Raw genomic sequence first — 26,511 nt, 5'->3', positions numbered from 1 at the left:
ATGGGGAAAATTGACATCTTAATAAAGTTGAAGACTTCTAATCTCTGAACATGTTATAAATCCTGATTAATTTCTTTCAGTAATATCTGTTTTGTATTCTAGTATGGTATTGTTACATAAAATTCTTTGTTATTAAAATAGGTGTTTTAATACTTTGGGTTGGTAGTTAAATGGCACTTAAAATTTTCCTTTTTTTTTTTTTTTTTTTTGGTCTTTTTTTGAGACAGGGTCTCCCTGTAGCCCCAGCTGGCCTGGAGCTCACTATGTAGACCAGGCTGGCTTTGAACTCACAGAGTCCCAGTGCTGGGACTAAAGGCATGCGCCACCATGTCCAGCTTAAAATTTCATTTTTTGTTTGCTTGTTTTCTCTTTTTTTAAGATTTCATTTTCTGAAGGCTGCTAGTACATTAGAAACAAAATCATTTCCATTTTGACCTTATGCATGGTGATTTTGCTCAGTTCACTTCTAAGTCATGGTAGATTGGCCTAGAGAGTTGTCAGTTGCCACTGGGATCAACCATGTAAACAGTGTGACCCTTTCCTTTTGGCTCAGTGAAATGATGAGCCCAAAATGGCCAGATGGGAGTCTTGTTCTTTCAGAACAACTCACTTTCACAAAAACTCACTCCACAAGACTTAGTAATAATTTCTTCTGAGGACAGCACTTCCAATGGCCCAACTACTTCTGCTAGGTCCCACCTGTTAAATATTCTGTACTGGCACTCTGCACCCCAATACTAAGCACTAGGCCTCCAGTATGTGAGCCTTTGGGAGACACATTCAACTGTCAAACCATCAGAAGGGTCTGTTTCCTTATATCACTCATAGGAACAATTCTGTTAGTCAGTTCCTGTCAAGAATGGGGAATATTTGAATGAGAAATATTTAGTATAATATAAGCAAATCATTACATTTATAAAAGGGAATTGGTTCTTGTAAAACCCAAAGGAGGCAGGAATGATAGATGAAGAGAGCAACCACCCATAATCTGAGAGTAGATTCAAGTAAGAAACAAACTTCCCCACCATATGGAGTGTTAGGCTTTGTCAGCATGAGACTGGCTTATTGGCTAGAGAAACAGTTTGCTGAGGTGAATTGGACCAGAGTTCATGAGTGAAAAACTATTCCAAGTAGACAGAAAAGCTTATTGGAGAAATCCCTGTTGTGAAGCCTCTTCTTAGCCACACTGGAGGGTTTGTTCCAGTTGCTGTCCCTATACATCTACTGCTGACTGCCACACTATAGGAGCCAAATAATGTACCAGAGCCCAGAAGCTAAGCCCTTTCATTTTTCATTAAAGGCTGAGATACCTAATTTTTCATGAGATTTTCAGAAAAATCCATTGAAAATATCCAATGCTATTTACTATTTGCTATTTAGACAAAGCCTAAAATTGTGCCATCAGGCAAAGGAGAGCAAAGAAGAATGATTTTGTAGCTGAAATGAAATAAACTCATAATTGATGCACTTTCTCATTAACTGGTAGAATCTGCAATGATGTCCCTTCTCTTATTTCTGTGTTTGGTATTTATATTTTCTATTTTCCTTATCAGTTTTGCTAGAGGTTCATGATGTTTTATTGATCTGAAAGAGCGAGCTTTGGTTCATTGATATTTTTCATATATGTATTTAATATGCATATAAATATATAGAGAGAATTTTAAACATGAGCACTGTATGTACATCATTTCTCAAAAAGCTAAAGGTGTATCTACCATATGACCCAGCTGTACTACTCCTCAGCATCTACCCAAAGGACTCGATCTCCTACTAGGGATACTTGCTCAGCCATATTCATTGCTGCTTTTTTCAAAATAGCTAGGAAACAACCTAAATGTTCTTCAACTGATAAATAGAAAATGAAAATGTAATACACACACACACAATGGAATTCTCTTCAGTTGTAAAGAAAAATGAAATTATGAAATGGGAAACACAATACTGAGTGACATAACCCAAACCCAGCAAGACAAACACCACATGTTCTCTCTTGTGTTCTATCTCTGTATCTGTCCATTAGAGTATATAACCTGGAGTAACCACTGAAACCAGGAAAGTAGAAAGGAACCATGGGAGGAGGGGAGGGGTGAGAAAGAGCTACTGATAATTTCTTTCTTCTTTTTCATTGATTATTGATCTTTATGTCCTTTGTTATATAGAGTTGGATCTAATTTACCCTTTTATTCAAGTTATTTTAAAGTAAAAGCTTACACCATTGATTTGAGAACCCCTTTCTTTTTTAAATTAGTATTTAGTGCTATTATTTTGTCCTAAGACACTGTTTATTTGCTTCCTGTAATTGGAATGATGTGCTTTCATTTTCACTTTGTTCTAGTTCCAACTTCTCTTTTGAATTTTAATTGACTCATATTATTCTGAAATGTGATCTTTATTTCCTAAAGATTTGGGAAACTTTTCTAGGCATGTATGTTAATGATTTTTCCAATTTTTGTGCCAAAATATGCATAACATAGAATTTATTGTTTAAACCATTTTTAAATGTACAGGCCAGTGGTATTAAATACACTTGATATTCTGCAGTCACCATCACTACCCATCTATCTGTTTGTCTTATGAAATTGGAACTTGGATTAAACAAGAACTCCCTGTTCTTCCCTCCACCCATCCCCTGGCAGCAACTGTTCTTTGTGCTCCTATGATGACTGCTCTAAGGATCTCACATTAGTCAGATCACACAGTGTAACTTTGTAACTAGCTTACTTCATTTGGCATAATGCCCTCAAGATTAATTCATGTTATAGCATTTGCCAGAATTTCTATTCAGGGCTGAACAATATTTCATTGTATGTCTATGACACATGCTTTTCCATGCATCTGAAGGTGGACACTTGGTCTGCTTCAGTATTTTTACTATTAGGAATAATGCACTTGGGTATTCAGATATTTCTGTGATATCTTGCTTTCAAGTGTTTGGGGTATATACCTTGGAATTCCTAACTCATAAGGTAATTCTATATTTAATTTGATGAAGAATTGACTGTTATCTCTAGAGGATACCACTGTATTCCCTCTAATAGTGGACAAGGGCTCCAACCCCTCCAATCTTGCCAACACTGTGGTTTTTTTTAAATCAAAACTACCCAATATTTTTATTAAAATAACTGAAAGCCAACTTCTAACCACAGTTGACCACACACATATGTGTCTGTGTTTAGAACTATTTTATCAGACATTACAAAACCAGTATTTTTCCAGGTAACAGAATTATACAAAGCATCTTGGGAAATGTTTCTACAAAATACACATTAGTTTTTTCACTTTTTGAACTATAATAGTACCACATATATTCTGCTTATGAAAGTAGAAATTTCTATTTTACAGTAACAATTGTCAAAGAATTTGGGGCAAGTGAGATGGCCGTGCAAACCTAAAGTCCTCAGTTCAATATCTAGAACCACATAAAGGTAGTCAGAGAGAACTGACTTTACAAAGCTATCCTCTGACCTCCATGTGTACACTGATATGCACATATATACACATACAATAATAAAGTTAAATATTTATATATAATTCTTATCTCCTTTGCTTTAAGCTGCCCACTTACAGGCCATAAAACTATGCACACAGATTACATATGGACAATCTAATGTTGCATCTTTCTATAATTTATGCAAAAATGCAAGAATGACTAGGTAACATTTTTTTGAACCTTAATTGTGAAAAATAAGGTTCTACATACTGTAAGGGATATTAAGCATAAAATACCCAGTCTCTGGGTACAAGAAAATGGATTTTCTTTTTTTATTATTTAAAATATCTTATTACTTTTATGTGTTTGAGTGTTTTGTCTACATGCATATAAGTGCACTCACTACAGGCAGTGCATGCAATGATCCTCAGAGGCCAGAAGAGAGTGTCATATCCCCTGGAGCTAGAGTTACAGAAGGTTGTTAGCCACCATGTGAGTGCTGGGATTCAAACCTGGGTTCGCTGGAAGAATAAGTGTTCTTAACTGCTGAACCATCTGTCCAGCTCCAGAAATTTTTTTATGCTTTCCACAGAGCCATATATATTTTTTAATATTTCATTTTTATGTGTGAGTGTATTTCTTTTTAAAAATATTTATTATTTTTATTTTATGTGTATGAGTGTATTGCCTGCATGTATGTGAGTACACCCGTGTCATGCACTGCCACGGAGGTCAGAAGAAGGTGTCGGATTCCCCTGGAACTGGAGTTAAGGATGGTTCATAGCCACCATGTGGGTGCTGGGACTCGAATCCAGGTCCTCTGCAAGAGCAGTCAGCTCTTAACCGCTGCACCATCTCTTCAGCCCCGTATTTCTTTTTTTTAAAAAAATATTTTATTATTTTTATTTTATGTGTATGCATGTATTGCCTGCATGTATGTAAGTGCACCCGTGTCGTGCAATGCCCTCGAAGGACAGAAGAGACTGTTGGATCCCCTGGAACTGGAGTTACAGACAGTTGTTAGCTGCCATGTGGGTGCTGGGATTCGAACCTGGGTCTTCTGCAAGAACAGTCAGTGTTCTTAACTGCTGAGCCATCTCTCCAGCCCCATGAGTATATTTCTTGCATGTAGGTAGTGCACCAGTGTCATACAATGCCCATGAAGTTCAGAAAAAGGCATCAGAACCCATGGAACTGGCGTTATAGATAGCTGTTAGTCTCCATGTGGGTGCTGGGACTCAAACCTGGATCCTCTGTAAGAGCAGCCAGAGCTCTTAACCACTGAGCCATCTCTCCAGCCCCATGAGTGAATATTTTTAAGTCCTACTAGGCTTTTTTTGTTGATTTTGAGACAGTGTCTCACTGTATAGCCTTGGCTGGCCTAGAACTTGATATGAAAATGAGGCTGGCCTCGAAATCAGAGATCCGCCTGTCTCTGCTTCTTGGGTACTGTGATTAAAGGCCTGCACTACCGAGCCCAGCCCCCCATTAGGTTTTGTACATGCTACTTCCCAAAGATAGGATATTCAGAGCAATTCCTGAAAACTCACCTCACCCTCTGACCCACCTTGGTGACATGATGCATGTTCACTACAGACTCTGCCTGCCTAGGTCAGCCACCCTGGTTTACCTGCTCCCTCCAGTTCTCCATCCTGGACACAAACTCATTTGTTAGATCAGTGTCAGTAGCTATAACCAGGCTCAGCCCCAGGGAATGTAACAGTATTCTCTCCCTTTGTTCAAATTTGTATTTTGTGATTTAATTGGTAAATTTCATTGTGAAACACTGCCTTTAAACTTACAGGAAAGGATATTTTATTCTGACACTAATTTAATGATCACATTTTACTTGGAAAGTATTTTTCATATGAAATTGGCTTTATAACTAGTTTATCAAAGACATCAATAACCAGTCTACTTACTGGTTATGTATAACAGATCAGAATCACATTTTACTGAATGTACTTACTGGTTAGTTATGATTAGGATGATGGTAAAATACAGAAACCCAGAAGTCTACTTATTACAAGTGCAATAGAAAGAAAATGAAAGGAAAGAAAAGAGTGTGTATCATAAGGCGTTCTCAGGTCTTTCTTAGGGCCCATGACTACATCTGTAATCATTATCCTTTTGAACACCTGGTCAAAGTACAGCCGGTATTGATGTTTATTGTTTATCTTTACATCTACTTCAATCCTTCAAAGAAGCCTTACAATGTGAGTAAGATTGGGGATGTCTCCACATTCACATACACAATCCATAGAAAGCCCAGACCTCAGTCCAGGACTCACTAGAGGTGGGGCCGCTTTCTTCACTGCTTCTGCTTTCTTAATTTCTTCGCTCAAACATTCTTCTTCTGTCCTTTCTTCTTTTTAACAAGGACTGCCTTTTCTCCAATAAATGCACTTTTGGAATTTCCTGCATTGCTGGAAGCAAACTGAAGTCCCTGCTTAGGTTTACTGGCCTTCTTCAAGACGGGATTTGAGTTCTGTCGTTTTAACTTTTCTTTATTAACAGAACACATGACTCTCAGTTTTCTTCCCATTAGCTCGGAATTATTTATTTTCAAAGCAAGATGAACAGCATCTGTGTTCTCAAAGAGCACATAGGCAAACCCTCTGCCAACTCCTGTAAGTGGATCTCTCACAATCCTCACAATCCTGCCACAGTGCTGCCACAGTCCAGAAAGTGTTCCTCCAGGGCAGATTCTTCCACTTTGTAAGGAAGATTCGGCACAAATAGTGATCTCTTGTCCCGAGAAGAGGTCTCAGATGCAAGGTCAACTTGAATTCAAAATCCTTCTGCAATTTGGGCTCCATTTCTTCCCAGTGCTTCAGCAGCAACACTCTCTTCTTTAAACACAACGTTTGCATTGATAATTTTCTGAGCAGGATGAAATTTACGTTTTATTGCAGCCAACTTTTTGGACAGAGTTCCCTCTGCTGGCATCTTCTTTATTGCATGTGACAGGCAAGTTGCCAACAAGTACAGTCCTCTTGTTCCTCAACCTCTCTTCTTTCAGGTTGAGTTGCATTTTCTTTCTTTGACCCACATCAAGACTCAGATCAACATCATCTAGTGCTTCTGCACCTGCTGCTTTAACACTAGACTGAGAGTTCTTCCTTTTCTGTCCTTGTTCCTGACGAATTTCTTCTTCCAAATCAGCACTTGCTAATAAAGCACTTTCCCTGTTTGCCAGCCTTTTGGCCCCTATCAGAGTTTCTTCACTTTCACCTTTTTTGCAGGCTTGTGCAAAACTGGTCTTTGAATCTGGGATGTACTTTCTTCTTCGACATTAGATTTTCTTTTTTAAAATGTTTCTTGGGGCACAGACACGAACATGGGTGGAGCCCGTGGGGCAGCGGCAAAGAGGGCAGCCAGTGGAGCCGCACGGGCCTCCGAGAGCAAGGGCGCTGGGCAGGCTGTCCTGGCTGAACGTCAGGGATCTCCCCCAGTCTGTACCTCCTTCTCTTCCGCTCCTTCTTTCCCCTACTCTGTTTTAATAACAGCCCTTCTACTGGGTGTGGGTGTATCTCATTGTGGTTATGAATGGAATTTCTGAGTGATTAGTGTTGCGTGCCCGTGCACTTGTGGAGCAATGTCTGTTAGAATCTTTTCATTTGACGGAAGTAGGGAGGTTTTTCTTGTTGTTATTGGTTGTGAGTTTTAAGAGTTTACTATCCACTTTGGATATTAATTCCTTATCAGATACATTACCCACAAATATTTTCTCCCATTTCTTTTTGGGACTCTTTAGTTTCTTTTTTTGTTTTTAGACATAGTCTCACTATGTAGCCCTGGCTAGCCTAGAATTCACCATATAGAGCAATCAAGCCTCAAAGTCACAGAGATCCGCCTGCCTCCTCCTCCAGAGTTGCTGGGATTATGACCGTGCACTACCACATCCAGCAATTTTCTCCCATTTGTGAGTTGCTTTTTTGCTGTTTTGATAGTGTCTTTTTATATACAAAAGCTTCAAATTTTGATGAATTTCAGTTGTTTAATTTTTATTTTGTTGTACATTCATTTGGTGTCATCTAATAAAAAATCCACTGTTATGAAAGTTTTGTTTTTGTTTTATTCCACGAGTTCATAGTTTTATGGCTTTAATCAGTTTTCAGTTAATTTTTATGTTTAGAGTTAGGTAAGTTTCCAACTTTATTCCATTTTCCAATCACCATTTGTTAAAAAGATTATCTTTTCCCCATTAAATGGTCTTGGTGCCTTGCCAAAAGTTATTGGTGAGAATTGAGAGATGCATTAATCTATGGGTATAACAATAAGTCATTAGGAATCAGTTTAACACTCTATTTAGCATTCTTTGGGCTTCACTCTTCATCTTTAATTTCTTAAGCTCATCTATGTTCAGCCTTTTATCTATTTTATCATAAGATTTTAAAGGTAGAAAGTTCTCTCTGAGGCAGATTTAATTATAACCTACTATTTTGGTGTGTCATATTCTCATTTTACTTAATTCAAATGTTTATTTTCTTTTGGAACCTCTTTGATCTGTTAATTTTATTAAAGTACTTTGTCCAATTTTCAAACATTTGTGGGCTTTCTGGTTATATTTTCATCATTAAGCTTAATTCCATTATAGTTAGAGAATATATTCCGTACAGTTTTATTCCTTTGAAATTTATTGATGTTTTATTTATGGCCCTTTATGTAATCTGTTTTAATTGCTATCCCAAGTGCTGTTTTTTTCCGCAAGTGCAATTTTACAAGAGTGATTTGTGTGTCAATTAAGTCACATTGATAAACAGTACTACTCAACTATTCTATGATTTTATTCCCAATTGTTCTGTCATTTACTGAGGTTTCAGTGTTAATATCATTAATGATGATTGTGAATTGCTCATTTCTCCTTTTATTCTATCAGTTTTTACTATACATATTTTTAAGTTTTATTTATTTATGTGTATGCGTGTATTGCCTGCATGTAGGTAAGTGCACCTGTGTCATACAATGCCCACGGAGGTCAGAAGAGGCTGTCAGATCCCCTGGGACTGGAGTTACAGACAGTTGTTGGCTGCCGTGTGGGTGCTGGGATTCGTGCCCAGGTCTTCTGCAAGAACAACCAGTGTTCTTAACTGCTGAGCCATCTCTCGAGCCCCAACTACACATATTTTTTAATAATTTATTTATTCTTATTTGATTGCCCGTTTGTTTACTGATGTGTGTGGAATGCCTGTGAAGGCCAGAAGTGGGCAACAGAGCCATGAGATGGGTGCTGGGAATTGAACCCAGATCCTCTGGAAGAACAAGTGCTCTTAAACCCTGAGCCACTGAACACAGCCTCTACTTTATATATTTTTGAATATGTGTTATTACATGTACCTGAGTTTAGACTTGTTATTGTTTTGAAACAGGGTCTCATGTAGCTAGGCTGGCCTTGAATTTACTGTATTGCAGAGAATGACACTGAAACCCTGATCCTCCTACCTCCACCTGAGTGCCGGCGTTACAGTTGTGCATCACCATGCACAGCTTCTAAGTTTAGACTTCCTATCAGCTCTTGTTTAGTTGATCTTTTTATCCTCATGGAATTCTCTTTATCTTTAGTTCAGTAGTCCACTCTTATCTGTGGTTTAACATTCTACAGTTTCACTTAACCATGGTCAACCACATTGTCTCCCAAATGCCACAAGACTGCAAGAAATAGACCTGTCATCTCAGTACCTGGCCTCTAATTCTTCTTACAATTGGAAGGTATTCCACTTGTGTGAATGTTCCGCAGTTTATTTCATCTCCTGTTGATGCACATTGTTGTGCACATAGTGCTGCAGTGCAGCCTTGTATGTAAACAGGCGCATGTATAAAGTTATATACCTGTAAAATAAATTTCTGGAAGTGAGATCACTGGGTTAATGGTAAATGCATCTATGACTCTAATGTCTTGCCAAGTTGCTGTCCATAAGGATTTTGATATGGTAGTTATTTGTTGAACTCTACTAACAAAAATCTGTGTACCTGTTTTTCCATGCATACCCTGGCAAAAAAATGAGAAACATAAAGTTTTGCCAGTAGTATCTCAGAATTCTTTTAATTTTTGTTCTTTCTTATTCTAAGTAGAGTTGACTGTATTTCATTGTTTCTGTGTAATTCAAATTATTTTGATAATGTGTTTATTTTAATAATTGGATTTTTAATACCTCTTCCCCCAGAACTTCCATTGGGAACTTTGGGGTTTTTTTTTCCATAATATCAGTTGCAGAAAATTTGTTCTTTTTTTCTTATCTAATGTATTATATTTATTTTTCCATGCAGTAGTTTTTGCTTTGTTTTTTTTAACTGAAGTTAAATATCTCAATTATTTCTTAAAGCTCTTAAGAGTTTGAGTCATACTTAGAAATCTTTCTTAGTCTAAGGTTGTAAGACATTTTCCCATGTTTGTTTAGCATGTACTTTCCTTTTTAAATTAAATATTTGGGTTTTGTATATTATGTGGAATACTAATCTAATTTTGTCTTCTTTAAAACATTTACTTTCATTCTATGTTTGTCCTGCTCACCATATATCAGACTGGATAATTTACAAACCATAGAGATATATTCATTTCAGTTTTAGAGCTTATTAAGTCCAAGATCAAGGACTTGGCATTTGGTATCTGATAAGGCCTTCTTCCTGTGCACTCACTTGACAGAAGGAGCAACAGAGAACTGAAGGGCAAACAAAGGCCTAAACTAGCTAATCGTAGGGATAGAGAAAACTTCCATCTTCCATCTCTTAGTGCCATCACAGTGGAGATAAGTTTCAACATGCATTTTTTAGGAAACAGATACAAACCATAATAGCAGCTCAGCCCTTCAACGTTGTTGCTTTGTGTATCTTAATTGTCATTAGAATGCCAGCCCCATGAGGACAGTACCAGTAGCAATTTCTTTTTGGTGCTGAATTTTTATAGTGAGTTCAGTATACAGTAAGTCCCCTGTCCATGGCTGTTCTTGCTTTTCTTATTTTTCTGTGTGAGCTCTAGAATTAGTTTGTCCAGAAGGAAAAAAAAATGTATTTTTTGGTTTTGTTTTGTTATAATTACATTAAATTCACTAAGGAAAATTTGTTTATTATGTTGAGGCATCTTATCCAAGATTGATAAATGTATTTCCATTTGTTCAGATTCTCTTTTATATATTTCAAGAATGCTTTAACATGACATAAATGTTTTGCACATTCCTGAAAGGGTTTTATTCTATATAGTGTATGTTTATGATATAATTTTTAATAAATTTATAAAGTATATTATTCCTATGCTTAGGACCTGTCAGAGTCTTTCCCTCTCACCCAAATAAATGTCAGCAACCTATAACACCCTATTGCCGTAGCCTTCTATTATGTTCTGGCCTCATGTCCTGCTGTTGGCTTCTTACTCATCTGCTTCAGCCACACTGGCCCCCCTGTTGTTCCCTGTGCTGGGAGAGGTCCTGACTAAAGGTATTGCCTCAGCCTTTCCTTCAATGCTGTGCTTTCCTCAAGGTGTCTTCATGGACAGCCTTTATAGCCTCATTGTCAGCTCTCAGTGAAAGCTGAAGCCCGTTTTTATACTCCTGCTCTTTGTTTCTCCAAGTCTCTTCTATCTACTAACATACTACGTAATGTTTATTCTTTATGTCTCTCCGAGGTAGGATGTAAGTTCCATAGAGGAATCTGTTTTGTTTGTTTTGCTCTTTTCAATAATATAGAATAGGTATAGAGTAGATATTGAATGACTGACTTCCTAGTACCTTCTAATGAGAATGCTCTATATAAAAATCTACCATCCACACACTAGAGAGACAGACAGAGAGACACAAAAAGGAAAGGGGAAGGGAAGGAGGTAGGAGAAAAGGAGGGAGGGAGGGAGGAAGGAATGAGGAAGGAAGAAGGAAGGAAGGAGGAAGGAAGGAAGGAAGGAGGAAGGAAGGAAGGGAGGAATACCCCTGCTACATTGTTGAATTCTTTTATTGTTTATAAAATTTTCTGTTAATTGTTGGATCTCTCATCTTGTAAAGTCAATAGAGTGTTCTGAAACTCACCCAAAGTTTCCTATTTTTTATGAAGAGAATAATTCTCTGTTTCATGCCCTGTAGTAGAGGCTCTTGGTGTCCTGTATAGACACTCTGGTCCTCCTCATTTCCCAATCTCGCTTGCAGTTGGATTGGGTCCATCTGATAGAATTCTGGACAATGGCTATCAGCGAAAGGAATGCCAGCCACTTCCAAATCTAGCCTTGGAAAGCCACCCCCTGAAACATTCTAACCCTCATTTATCCTCCCTCGGTGGCCTGGAAGCCATACTTTCCCAGAAGCAGAACTAGGAGATAGACAAGGTAGCCTGATTGGCAATGGACATTAGAGTATAGCAAGAAATAAACTTTTGTTGCTTTAACCTATCAGTATTGACAGTTGCCGTCAATGTCAGCTAAGGTTAATTTTGTTGATTTTACATGCCCACATTTTACTCAGATATAAGTTACTGACTTGTGTGTAGGCTCCCTGAGAATCTTAGCACCTTGGGACAGGGGCATTACCTTATTTGTCTTTGAATTACTCTATCTAGTGTAGATATTATTATCTAGTATGGATATTATCTAGCATAGATATTATTATCTAGAATTATATTATCATCTAGTATAGATATCTAGTATAGATCATTGAATTTAGTATGGGATTTTAGTGAGTACTAAAAAAGATGTTATTGAGTAAATTGTTGAGGAAAAAAGCCAAGATGGAAAAAAAATGAGAAATTTTATTAAAAAATAAAAGACAGTCCAATGGTAGACTATAGCTCAGGGGAAGAGTCCATGTTTTATATGCTTGAGGTCCTAGGATTCAACCTATAGTATACCCTGCCCAATAGAAAAAAAGTGCCACTTAATTCCAGGAAAACAAAGTTGAGAGAATACAAAAGAAAAAACTATGTAAACTATTGTATTGGTTGCTTTTCCTATTACTGTGACTCTGTACCTGACAAGAAGCAGCTTAAGGAAGGGTTTGTTTGGTTTACAGTTTGGCAGCAGGAGCCTGAGGCAACTGGTCATATTATATCCCCAAGTAGGAAGCAGAGCAAAATGATTGCTGGTGTTTGGTTTCTCCTTTTCATTCCATCTGTAGCCCCAGCCCATAAGAGGTGCCAGCCCACATTCATAGTAGGTCTTTTCTCTCCAGTTAAACCTTTCTGGAAACACACGTGTAGCTATCCCCAGAAGTGTGTTTCCATGGTGATTCTGTCAAGTAGACAATGAAGATTAACCATCGCAAATATCTTTGTGAAATAGTATAGTTTCTAAATATTCATGAAGCTGAATTGGTACCAAAAACTTTAAATTTCTCTTGAATTAAAAGAAATTAGTATATTACCTCACAAAAATTTGTAATATTGTATAAAGATGTTACTGAAATGCTTTTCACTGTTATGTAGCTCACATATTTCCTATTTCCATTAAGTTGGCAAATTAGCTCTTCTGGACCTCAAACTTTTTTAGTCTAACAGAGTATAAGATTAAGAAAAGACTCAAATGGAGGGGGGAAATCCTTAAAAATGCTGTTAGTTTCCTCTGTTTTACACCTACCTCATCTTTTTTACAAATTATCTCAACCAATATGTGTTAAATGAAAATTCCAAATATAACGGTAATCCTGATGATCAAATGGAAATGTGTAATACTGGTATTTATGGATTCTCATTATGCAATTCCCATAATGCATTTCACTGGAAACTTTTTGAGGTTTGACTTAGACCTTGTTTATTTTCATACTCTGATTGCAACCATTTCATCTGACTCCCACCAAGACTATAAGCAGATATCATAACATACCGAGATCTGGTACTGCCACTACGTAGATAAATTATCTAAATAAATCATAGCCACTGTCAAAATAAGTTGTTAGAAAAGAATTTGGCACATTTCCAGTTTTCTGAATGACTCTCTTCTTTGCCATATCTAGGGAGATTCATATGGGAGGGCTGGCATCTAGTTCCCTAGACTTTCTTTCCTTTTTTGTTTTTAGTTCCCTAACTTTCATTTTTCTTTTGCTAGCATTGTGTCTTTATTCTTGTTTATCTATGTCGTAAGCACACATGATCATTAACAAAGTTTATTTGTTGAATGATATGGAAAATGGCCCTCAAACTCTTGTAGTTAAGTTTTTCACTACTCAATGAAATTAATATATCTAGGAAATAAATGGCCTTACAGAATATTGTGTGACCATGATGTCATAATGGTTTGAGGCATCCCTTCAGCTTACCAAGACTCGTATCTAAAACAAGCATGCTAATTTATTGATTTATAATGAGATATAACTGATAAAACTGACATGGACAATAATTCATGTGAACAAGCCATTTTTAAAAAATTTTATGATTTATGTATATGAATGTTTTGCCAGCATGTATGTACATGTACCATATGCATGTCTGGTACCTGTTGAGGATGAAAGATGGTTGTGAGTCACCATGTGGGTCCTGGAAACCAAACCTGGGTCCTCTCTCTGCAAGAACTCTTAAACCGCTGAGCCTTCTCTCCAACTCCTGAGCCAGACATTTTCTCTCCCTGTGGAAAGACATGAATAGGAAGCCAAATTTGCAATCAGAATGCTGTCTAGGTGATATGGAAAAAATAAACAAGAAAAAGGATAGAATCTGAATGTATATCTGTAACTACTCGGATGCATTTATTTCCATGAGAGGAAAAATCTCATGTAGGATTGTAATAGCATTCCAGCTGCACCTGCCTCTGCTTGACAGTGCTTCAGTGGGCATTGCTGGTATTTGCTTCTGTACCTTTCCTGTACCTGGGTTCCCTTGCCAACCAGTAACTTCTCAGGTAGACACGCTCTTTCTTTGTATGTGTTGATATATATCCAGCCAATCTCCATTATTCAAAGGAACTTTGCTTTGTTCAGCACTGATTCATTAACTTTGTAATTCTTTTTATTGTTGTTGTTATTGTTTTTTTGTCTTTTTGAGACAGGGTCTCCCTATAGCCTGAGCTGTCCTGGAACTCACTATGTAGACCAGGCTCACTATGTAGATCTCACAGAGACCCGCCTGCCTCTGCCTGGGACTACAGGCGTGCGCCACCACGCCTGGCTGTAATTCATTTTGAATTAAATAATCTTATTTCATTTAGTTCTAAGTGTTGTAGATCACATCAGTTTCTCAGTTATACTTAATGTTCAGTCTGAGTGCATTTGAAGTATATTAAGTCTACATTATCGTGTGATTTATTTTCCTTTAAGTGTCCTTCTTCCAGATCTTTACATTCAGGAATATTACTCTTGTTAATAAATATGATTCTTGCTAATAAACTATTCTACTTTGGTCTTAGAGAAAGTGTATCTGTTTTAAATTCCATATGGCCCTTTCATGCTTGAGTGTCACCAGTATATGTTCTGATTTAAACCACTCACTTTAGAAAATGACAGAATAGCTCATATATAGAAAAGACTAGCATAGCTCATATTAGACATGCCCCCTGTCCTTTACAGATAAAGGTGATAAACTGTGCAAATACAACAGCACTGTCTGAAGGCACCACAGGGCCTGAAAATGGACAGCAATAGAAAAGGAAATGGCATTTGGAAAAAGGGATGATCACTGAATGAGTTTCCCATTTTTATGGCTTTTTGCCTATGGACAGGCCTAATCATTGCCATGGAGAATAGGTAAAACTGAATATAATAATAATCATAAATGTGTATGTGCCTGGCAACAGAGTTTGAAAATGCATGAGATATTTGAAAAAGGGAAAAATAGGTAAATGTACTAATTGGAGATTTCAAAACCCCCAGTTGTTGATAGGACACGGAATATCTGGGAACTACTACCAACCACCTTGACCCAATTAATACTGACAGAACTTAGAATATATATTCTATTAAATATTCATAATATATTTATCAAATTACAACTTATGCTGGCATGTAAAAAAAATCTCTGATAAATTGATGATTGAAATTTTACAGAACAAATATCAGCAAGCCCATGAACCAAAACTCTCCCATCACCGATTACTATAGGACATTAGTTAATAAAGGTTCTACACTTGTGTTTTTAAAGAATATTTTGTGACATGGACAGTTTGTAAGAAATTCAAATCTTGGGGCTGGAGAGATGGCTCAGCAGTTAAGAACACTCTTCTCACAGAGGACCTGGGTTCGATTCCCAGCACCCACATGGCAGCTAACAACTGTCCGTAACTCCAGTTCCAGGGGATCCAACAACCTCTCCCATTCTCCATAGGCATTTACACGACACTGGTGCACTTACCTACATGTAGGCACTACACTCACACACATAAAATAATAAATAAAATTTAAAAAAGAAATTCAAATCTCAGTGTTTACAAATAATTGTATAAATACAAATATACTCAAATACTATCTATATCTGCTTTTACTACAAGTTTGAGTACTGCTACCCATATGACCCACAGTGTCTAAAATATTTGCTTTCTTTTTTACATTTTTCTGACCCTTGCCCTACAATATAGTCTCTTACTACAATAATATTTTTTTTTTAGTCTTTTTGAGACAGGGTCTCCCTGTAGCCCAAGCTGTCCTGGAACTCACTATGGAGACCAGGCTGGCCTTGAACTCACAGAGATCCACCTGCCTCTGCCTCCCAAGTGCTGGGACTACAGGCATGTGCCACCACGCCCAGCTTACAATAATATTTTCGAAACAGGAATTCACACTGTAGCCCAGGCTCGCCTGGAACTTACTATGTAACCCAGGTTAACCTCAAACTCATAGCAGTCCTCCTGCCTCAGCTCCCCAAGAGAGTGTATAAAATTACCAGGTTCGGGGCTGGAGAAATGGCTCAGTGGTTAAGAGCACTAGCTGTTCTTGCAGAGAACCTGGGTTCTGTACTCAGCACCCATATAGTGGCTAACAGCTGTCTGTATTTCTAGTTCCAGGGGATCTGATGTCCTCTTCTGGCCTCTGTGGGAATTGCACTTACATACATGCAGACAAAACACACATACACAAAAATAAAAATTTATTAATTTTCAAATATGTGTCACAGCCAAACATTTTTTAAAAATTACCACCATCCATAATGAAAGAATACAGATAATCACCACAGAGCCTATAAACACTAAAAGGATTTTGGTGACATTTTATGTCTCCTGCCTTGATAGAGTAATTGGACTAGAATTGCTTTCCTACTTTAAACATCTGTAAAAATGGAATAAATACATGAAATACTTGTTAGGCAATCAACAACAGACAGTAATGGACAGTAATCCCCAAGAGAACAAAACAAATTGATCACTACACTGTCCTTGTCTTTCTTTCTGAAGTACTTTCTAGACTGTGGTGCAAGGAGATAGCATAGCAAGAGACACTATCCCAAATAAAATATATGTGCTCCTCAACTTATGATGGGATTATATCTTCATCCATTCTAAGTTGAAAATATTCTAAGTATAAAATGCATTTAACACAAATAACCTACTGACTATTAGCTTAGAAATACAATACACTATGGAGTGTATCAGTTGTTTGCCTTTTTGATCATGTGGCTGACCTGGAACCGTGGCTCACTGCTCCTGCCCAATGAGACATCATCATATTGTATATCAGTAGCCCAGGAAGAGATCAAAATTCAAAGTATGATTTCTATGAAATCCTTTTGCTTTCATATCACAACAAAGTTGAAATACTGTAAGTCAGATCATTATAACTTAGGAATCGTGTTTTCTGGGAGAAGAAACTATTCTATTTAGAGCCTCAATAACACATGAAATGACATTGGGAGGTATAGAGCATGTGCAGTAAGATATCTCAAAAGAGAGGAGCAAAACTCTGTTTGAAGAAGCAATGGCCAAAAAGTCAACAAAGTCAGAATATTTTACATTTGATAGCTCTTTGCATTTTTATTTATTTTGTGTGTGCATCTCCACACATGGACCACCGTATGCATAGGAAGTCAGAGGACAACTTATAAGAGTCTATTCTCTTCTTCCACCATGTGGGACCCAGGGATCAAACGAAGGTTGTCAGGCTTGGCTGCAAGTGCCTTTGCCATCTCACTGGCCAGCATTCTGAGACTTTTATAGACAAGCAATAGCTAAGAACTTTCATTATCATGCTCCAAGGTGTTAAAGGTAATTCATTGGCAAAAGTAAATTGAAATAAGATGAAAACTTACATCTCTACAAAGGAATGATCATCCCAAATATTAACCTTGCTCCATGTCATAACAGAAATGACATTCTTCTAATGTAACAAATTTTTACATGATACTGTTTGGAGTGTCATGGGATAAATTCATGTTTTCTATCTCTTCCACGGGGTCTGTGTTCCCATCCGTAGACCAGTTCCCATTGGCTCTTTCGAGTTTTTCCAGAATTGAAAAACAAAACAAAACATAAATATATCTGTTTAGATTAAAGCTTGTATCACTGGTTGATTCCTTAGTATCTTGCAATTTTTACCACTTAAACAGTTAATGAACAATGTAACATATACAACACAAGTAGCTAAGACCTGTTTGTCAAGAGAGCTGGATATTTCACATCCTAAACAACTTTGTTACCCTATGAAGTCTTGAAATGTTTCAACCCCAAAATGAATATTCCAAGGAGTTGTGTAGGCCAACTTCTTTGAGGCTGGTACTCTCATTGCTACATGATGTAATTGTGGGACTTCTCTCACCTATGTGCTCCACCTTCACAAGCTGTCACAAAGCTCACCTTCAGAACTGCCTTTACCTTCAGGTAAAGGGTAATGTCAGGTAAATGTCTAGCATTTGAAACTCCATGGTAGTAGAGATACTATTTGGAAACTTTAAAACCCCTGTCTATATTAGGCCTAGCCAAACAATCTGTATGGCAGTGACAGTGCATGTCAGAAATGCATATGCTTCTCCTTTAGATAGTTTGGGATTCCATGGGTATCAGTTCCTGGGTAACATTATTGGGATCCTTATGAACCTGAGTAGTGTGAGCATAAGGACTCCTTGCCAACAACAGGTCTTAGCATGTTCTATGAACGGCTCTTATAATTGGGTTGCTAGCAGACTCTGCGGTGTTGTATCCACCTATCAGTGATAAGCCATCTTCCGGAGCAGCCATTTTCAGTGAGTTCCATTGCATAGTATGAGGAAGAAATGTATTTGGGAAACCAAAATAGTGTCCTTACCTACATATCATACCTACATATGTTTTCAGACCCTTCACACTTGAACTCCTATCCATTTCAAATCCAGAATCTCTGGTTAATATACAATTTTATCCAGTAGGTTCAAATCTAGGTCATATGCTGCAACAACCAATAAACTACCCACCACACCTCCTGTCAAGATGCTACGATAGAATACCACAGATTGAATGACCTAAATATCAGAAATGAATTTCTTACAGTTCTGGAGCCTGGAAAGTCCACTTTGTTGATGTATACCTACAGGTGGGGCGGGGAGTGAAGACTAATCCCATCATGAGGACTCCACCCTCACATCCTAATCACCTCCTAAAAGCCCCTGTCATTCTATTACTTTAAGGGTGAGGATTTCCACATATGAATGTTGAAAGGATACAAATATTCAATCCATAGCACTACCCAGTGTGCTATGGGGGGTTAGGAAGAAGACAGTCCCAATAAAGTCCCCATTCTGACAATGCTCATACTCCTTTTAACAAAAATTGTGAGACACTGCTCTGTGATGAGAGAAATCCCTGGTCTACCATGATGGAAGCTTTTCTGGGGGAGCTTTCAAGTCCACTGACCTTTGTGGCCCCTGGCTCTGTCCTCTAGAATGTTCTTCCCTATCACTTTCTTCTAAGGCCAGAGCTGAGGTATTGGTGGAAAGAATGTCGTTCCTGGGGGCTACAGAACTTGTCTGTTCACTTTCTGCTCTTGAGATTTTGGGGCCTCAGGATTGCTTTTGGATTTGAACAGTCCTGGATAGCTTTAGTGTCAACTTGACACACCTGGGTTGAGGGAGCCTCAATTGGGGAATTTCCTCTATTGGACTGGCCTGTGGCCATGTCTGAGGGGCATCTTCTTGATGAGTGATGTGGGTGGGGGAGGGCCCAGCCCACTGTGGGTAGTACCACCCCTGGGCAGATGGGCCTGTGTTGCATAAGAAAGCAGGCTGAGCAGGGGCCAGGAAAGCAAGCCAGTAAGCAGCATTCCTCCATGGCCTGTGCTCCAGCTCCTGTTTCCAGGTTCCTGCCCTGAGTTCCTACCTTGGTCTCCCAGATGAACTGTGACCCATGATATGTAAGTTAAATAAACCCTTTCCTCCCCAAGTTGGTATTGGTCAGAGTGTTTTGTCACAGCAATGGAGAGACAAACCTGGACAAACAGGCCTTTGCATGCCAGGCCTATAGTTTCTTTGGACATGCAATTCACTAAAACAATTACTAGCTCCTTCCCTGTTTCCTCTCAGTTCTGTAACTGAGTATAAACAGCTACATCTGAAGATAGTGTAAACTCTTTATAATTTAAGGACTTAGGTGTCTTGCATTAGCATCCTCTATTCTCATACATACTTTCCCTTCCAACTTAATGGCAGTAAAAGTGGAGCCATTTGAAACAGGGTTGGTTTGAGGCCATGTCCTTAATCTGATTTTTACCTATCGGCTATCTGGCAAAGAAATGAGCAGAAGCCTTGGGACAGAGTTTTATCTCATATTATAATCATTCTGTATATATAATTCACATAAATCATATAATAATCATTCTTTAGCAACAATCTACTAGCATTGCTTCAGTTTAGGTTCCAGAAGCTGCTGATATTTTAGAATATTCATAATGAAGTCACATGGCTCAAAAAAGTAAACAGTAATAAAAGGTGTACAGTGAAAGCTATTTCACCCCTTCCTATCGTGTCTATTCTCTGTTCCTATCTAACCAACTTTAGAAGCTCATTTATCTTCTAACATGAATCGATGTACATTATAGTCAGACATTGCTTAATGACGAGGATGTGCACTGATAAATGTGTTCAGTGATTCTGCTATTTTGCTAACATGATAGAATACATACACAAACCTAGATAGCACAAGACACTCACATATCCTCTTTATGCAGTCAAGTGATGTGATAAACACAAGGGTAAGAGCCTACTGTTAGCATAATAGCATGCTGCTTTGCAGAAAACTTTCTAAGTAGATAGAGTATACCCTGTATAATAAAGATGCAAAGTACATCATGGTTACCTAAACCAGCTAATAGTTTGTTGTCATCAAGTATCATGTACTACACTTAATCATATATGCAATTTTTTACATTCATTTATTTTGTGTGGTATGCAGGGTGGTATATGTGCTGTGACACCATGAGAACAGCTTGTATGACTCTGTTCTCTTCTGCTGTGTTGGTTCCAGGGATCAAATTCAGGTCATCAGGCTTGGCAGCAAGCACTTTCACGTGCTGAACCATCTCACGGCCCTAAATATGTGGTAATTTTGAATGACTGGCAGTAGTTTGCTTAAATGAATATTACCACAAACATGAATAATGTTTGTTACAATTTTCTCTTAGCTGAAACATCCTATGTAATGTATAACCATACAGATTGACAAAAGTCTTGTTCAGTTTTTATAGTTCTCTACCTTTCCTTTCCAATTTGTAAAACATTTTAGAGACCTTTTTTGTCAGTACACAGAGTAGTTTGTAGTATCATATTTTATGCAAATACCCTGACATATTTTATCTGATTGATGGACATTGGGATTGACCTGTACAAATAATATCACAATGAATAACCTTTCATTTCATCAGTGTGTACACATTCCAAGAAGCTGGCTGGATCAAAGGGCATATATGTATTTGTAGTTTGGGTAGACATTGTGGAATAGACATTTCTGTTTCCACCAGCTGCATATGAAGGTCCCTCGTTTCCTAGTAGAGAATTTTCTTACTTTGGACTTGCACCAGTCTGACAGATGAAAAAGGATAACTCAGTGTTGCTTTAATTCGTATTTATATTAGGATAAATGGGATTGAATTGTTTGTATTGTATCAACAGTTTTTTCATAATTTTTACATTAGATTGCACTCTATTTTAGAGGGGTTTGTGTAATAATGATACTATTAAAAGATCTAATGTGTTTTTGATTGAGATATGAGTTATAAACATTCTTTCCTTGTATATTGTCATTTGGTCTGAGATTTTTATTTTTACTCAGTTCATTCTGTTAGTCTTGTATAGATTTTGGGTGTTGACTCATAGTTAGACCTTCCATATGGTCAAGATGGACAGAATAGAGTTTATGTAGCAGATTTGAGACAGCCTTTAGAAAGGCCTATTTGCAGAGTACTTGCCTGGTCTACAGTTCTACTTTTATAAAATTTACTCTAAACGGTAATGGTGTCTTATAGTGCTAAGCTGTATAAGCAGTGCAGTTTATGCTAAATACCTCTTTTTTGGAAGTCTTGGATCTTGGTGTGTGCTGGATAGAAATGCATTCATGACCAGCTCCTAGTAAAAATCTTGTCACTGAGTTCAAAGGTTCTTTGGTAAACAACACTTCACAAGTGTTGTCACAGGTCACTACTGGAGGCATTAGGCATCTCCTGTGTGTCTCCACTAGAGAGAACCCTTGAGAGTGTGTGCCTGGTTTCCTCTGAACCTTTTCTTTTACAGTTTTTACCTCATACCCTTTTGCTATAATAAATCATTGCTATGAGTACAACTCTATACTGAGAATACCCCTAGCAAGTCATCAACCTGGAAATTATAGTGGAATTTACCTCTGCTTTCTTTTCCTTTACTTAAAGGCTTTATGGGGTGGGGGGTAGTTTATGTCCACAGCACAACTGAGAGGTGGTATCAGAGATTTCTTATTTACCTTCTACTTATGCTTTCATGACATTCTTTATTTTCAAGGGCTTGCACTAGGATGTTACTTTTTTCCATTTTGATTTCTTTCTTTAAATATTATTGTTTGCCAGTTACATACATTTATATAATGAATTTTGCTCATTTGTACTTCAATTCATCTCTCTCATCCCCTCCGTCTCATCCTGGAACCCTTCTTCTCAACAAGTCCCCCTCCTTCTTCCATGTCTTCTTTTTGTGTATGACCCGCTGAGTTTACCTGAGCATGGGTGAGGGGCTGTTTACTGGAGCAAGGGCAACTTTCCAGTGACTACAGAAAATGACGCTTCCCCCAACAACCATTAATTCCCCTTTGGAGGGGAGCTCATGCCCCACCCCATCCATGGTGAAATGTTGAGGGCCCAATCATGTACAGGTGTGGTGACAAGAACCACAGCTACAGTGAGTTTATAAGTATAACAGCCATGTCTTGTCCAGAAGACATGGTTTTGCTCTGCATTTCCCAATCCTTTGGCTCTTACACTCCTTCTACCCCTCTTCCACAATGTTCCCTGAGCCTTGAAGGTGGTGATAATAAGTCTGAGCACTGCAACATCATCTATTCTTGACACTTTGGCCAGTTATGGGTTTCTGAATTAACCACTGCAAGCTGCAGTAAGAAGCTTCTCTGATAAAGGCTGGATGCAAGACTAATCTCAACTGGTGAAGTGTGGCTAGGGACAAAGTACAGGTGGCCTCCCTCCTTTTTTTCTTTTTAAAAATTCTTTATTTAGTTTTATGCGTATGGGTGTTTTCCCTGCATGTATATAAGTGTACCCATGTCATGCAGTGCTTGCAGAGGCCAGAAGAGAGCATTGGATCCCCTGGAACTAGAGTTACTGGTGATTGTTAGCTGGCTGCCATGTGGGTGCTGGGAACTGGACCTAGGTCCTCTGCAAGAGCATCCAGTGCTCTTAACTGCTGAGCCCTCTCTCCAGCATCCCCTCCTTTTTTTTCAAACTGAACAAAAGAATCACAAAAGTCCATTATTTAGATTCACTCCTGGTGCTGTTCACTCTAAAAGTTTGGACAGATGTAAAAGGGCCTGCACCTACCATTATAGTGCCTTAGAGAGTATTTTTCACTGTCTTCAAAATCCTCTGTCCTCTGCATGTTCATCTTCCCACAGCCACATTTTCTTTAGGAACTTCTATGGTTTCTGTTTTGCATATTAAGATAACACATGCACAAATTAACTTAGAATTTATGAACTTAAGATGTCGATCTATCTAATTTAGTGTATGTTCCAAGCTTTCTTTGTGTAGGTTTTACATATTTCTTGTTCTTATTTCATCACCTTGTTTCTGTTGTGAAAGAGGCCTCTTCTCCCTTTCTTATTATTTGTATATTAGAAAGCGAATAATTTATATCTTATATCTTACTGAGTTGTGCTTTTGTTTATAAAGGCTTTTCATTTGATTCTCTTGGGTTTTCAAGGTATGTGGTCATGCCATCTATAAACAGTAATCATTTTGCTTCTTTCTGATTACTGTGCTGTTTACTTTTGAGCTTGATTCTATTGCTAGGCCCTTTGGCACACCATTAAGCAATATTGAAGTGCTACTGAACTTTTCTTGTTTTGACTTTAGGGAGTACCCTCTTTTTTTTCCACTGGTTAAATTTGATGTTAACTTTTGGCTTTGAAAGGTATATTTTATTGTGTTGAGGTAGTATCCATGTATATGTTTTATTATGTTTATTTATAGTTATTGAATTTCCATTTCGTAAATTTATTTATGTATCTATGCTCAGATTTCTCATTTTCCTGTGAGATTTTTATATAGTATGTAAACAGCTTTACTTCATTGAGGATAGTTATATCTGTGGTTTAGAACGTTCTTGTTGGGCTGGAGAGATGGCTCAGTGGTTAAGAGCACTACCTGTTCTTGCAGAGGACCTGAATTCAGTTCCCAGCACCTACATGGCAGCTAACAGCTGTCCATAACTCCAGTTCCAGGGGATCTGACGTCCTCTTCTCTCCCCTGTATGCATTTGCATGCATATGATACACTTACACACATGTAGGCGAAACACTCATATGCACAAAATAAAAATAAATTAAATGTTCTTGTATATTAGTTCCATTATCTGCCCTCCTCCCTTTTCAGTGTTAGGTAATTTCATGTTTTTAAAAGTTCCTAATATGCTTGTTCTTGTATTCTACTTGATATTTCACTGCTAAATTATATGCTGTGACTACAGCATGTGCATATTTTACCTCCGTCTTTACTTACTCTCTTCCCTTTCCAGTTTGGCAAGTTGCAGTTTCTATTCTGCCAAGACATTTTCTCCCTCTTTTATCACATCATCCCTTCACTTGTTTCAGAATGTTCTACAGATAAACAAATTCCAATAAAGATAGTTTGTTGTCATCACTTTTGCCAGGACCTCTGCAGCTGTGTCATGATAAGTTGAAGTTGTTCTTCCAAATGTTGTCTCCAGGTGGAAGAGTAACATCCACTATGTGTTCCAGGACACTTGCTCATCTGTTCTTCCACTCCCTGGTTCCATCCTTGCAAATAAGGAACTTAGCTCTACAAGTCAAAATGAGCTGTTTTGCCTTCGAGAAGCAATTTTAATGGTGCATGCAGCCATCTACCACTGCTGGCCTTTTTACTAGTCCCTGAAGCTCTTATTTTGTGACTTCTGCAGAATCCTAGCTTCTTTTGATATTTCTCACACACATTTTAGAATCTGTGAGTTACAGCTTTTCAAATAATGTAAAGGAGGAAGTCTCATCTTTTAAGAACATTTTCTAAAAGTTGAAGCTATACCATCATTTTCTCTCATATCCTGTTGTCTGGAACCTATCATACAACTTTACTTCATTGAAAAGTGAGACTGAATAGTACAGTCTTTATTCCATTCAGCCCTGTGCCTAGCTAAGGATTCTAGGATTAAGTAACATAATTAAAGAATAAGGAGAGTAGAGGAGACAGGTAACAGTCTGTCATATTCCCACCCTTTCACTAATCAAGCATAAGGAATGGTATTGTCTAAAATATGCATACTTAAATGAAAAGTAACACATGCATTGGTAAGGATTAAAGGATGGGTGTGAACTCTTCAAGCTAGGATATGAAATATCCCTCCTTTCCTGACAGTGATTTAAATTGAGAAGAACCTTAGTAATCTATAAGGTTTTCTTTAAGGCCAAGTATGGGGGTGTACTTCTGCAATCCTAGGTGTTTACAGGCTGAGACAGGATTCACAGCCAGCCCAAGCCACATAAGACCTTGTCTCAAGAAATAGTTATCAGTAGGATTATTGAGAATGGGCATGAAAAGGGAAGGAAGCATGAAAGGAAGGGTAGGAAGCATGAAAAGTGTGATACAATAATTTAATAAACTTGACATTCAAATAACTGTTAGAATGAAACATACTCAGTTTTCCTGACCTTCTATAAGTTGAGGTCAAAACATAATGAAATTGAAAATGAAATGTATCATACTTAGGTGAACAATAGATGTCACTGTAGGGGACTTTGTTTTTTTAACCTTCCTGATCTAAAATAGTCATGATTCAAATAGGAAATGTAATAAAACACACAGGAAACATAAATAAAATTTAGCCTTTTAAACTAGAGTTTAATTTTAACTATTTTGATCTTGACAAATATTTCAAGATAAAATGTGTTTCTTTTGTAAACCGTCATAGTCAAGTAAATGTCATTAATATAGCCCGACTACAGAAAACAACAACAAAAAAATTGCTGAAGGCATCAAACCTGCTCCATTTGGAGATAAGAAAAGAACTATATGAAGAGTTTTGCTGATTTAAGCACAAGCTCATACTGTTGATGCCTAAGTATAGTGATGCTGAGCTGTTCCACTAGTTTTCGGTTGTCAGCATTTCTATTATGAAGTTATCTTGTAAGAATGTACTGTAATTTATAGTCTGGAGTAAAAGGAAGCTATTGTTTCTGAACTTCTTCACCTAAGGGATGTTAACACAAAAGGAGGAAATATAGCAGAAGTTTTAGATATCATTACATTATTTAGTTTTTTATGTTTTTAAAATTATATAACTATTTAAAACTTTTAAATTTCAGAAAACTGAATAATTATTGTGTCTTTATAGATTTTTATGTATATGTTACTTTTGTGAATTCTACAACATATGTGATTTATTCCACTTTTAGACATAGATTTCAGAAATTAAGAAACAAGAATTTTGTTTAGTATAACAAAATTTGCATTATTGGGCTAGAGCGTAGCTCAGTGGTGGCACAGGTATTAACATTCGTAGACTCTGAGTTCAATCTC

At 37.6% G+C, this 26,511-nt stretch overlaps 1 protein-coding gene and 1 pseudogene across 9 annotated transcripts in view; one reads left to right on the top strand and one right to left on the bottom strand.

Annotated features, from left to right (window-relative positions):
* The window catches only part of Nrg4 (neuregulin 4), a 218,543-nt gene that overhangs the window by 124,749 nt on the left and 67,283 nt on the right, over positions 1–26,511 (top strand). The gene's annotated exons all lie outside the window — the stretch shown is intronic.
* LOC115068511 overlaps positions 5,742–26,511 on the bottom strand; it is a 58,129-nt pseudogene continuing 37,359 nt past the window's right edge.

The sequence above is a fragment of the Nannospalax galili genome, unplaced genomic scaffold (assembly GCF_000622305.1).
Source record: "Nannospalax galili isolate Female #2095 unplaced genomic scaffold, S.galili_v1.0 scaffold28, whole genome shotgun sequence".
Classification (NCBI taxonomy): domain Eukaryota; kingdom Metazoa; phylum Chordata; class Mammalia; order Rodentia; family Spalacidae; genus Nannospalax; species Nannospalax galili.
This window is presented reverse-complemented; position numbering and strand designations above follow the sequence as displayed.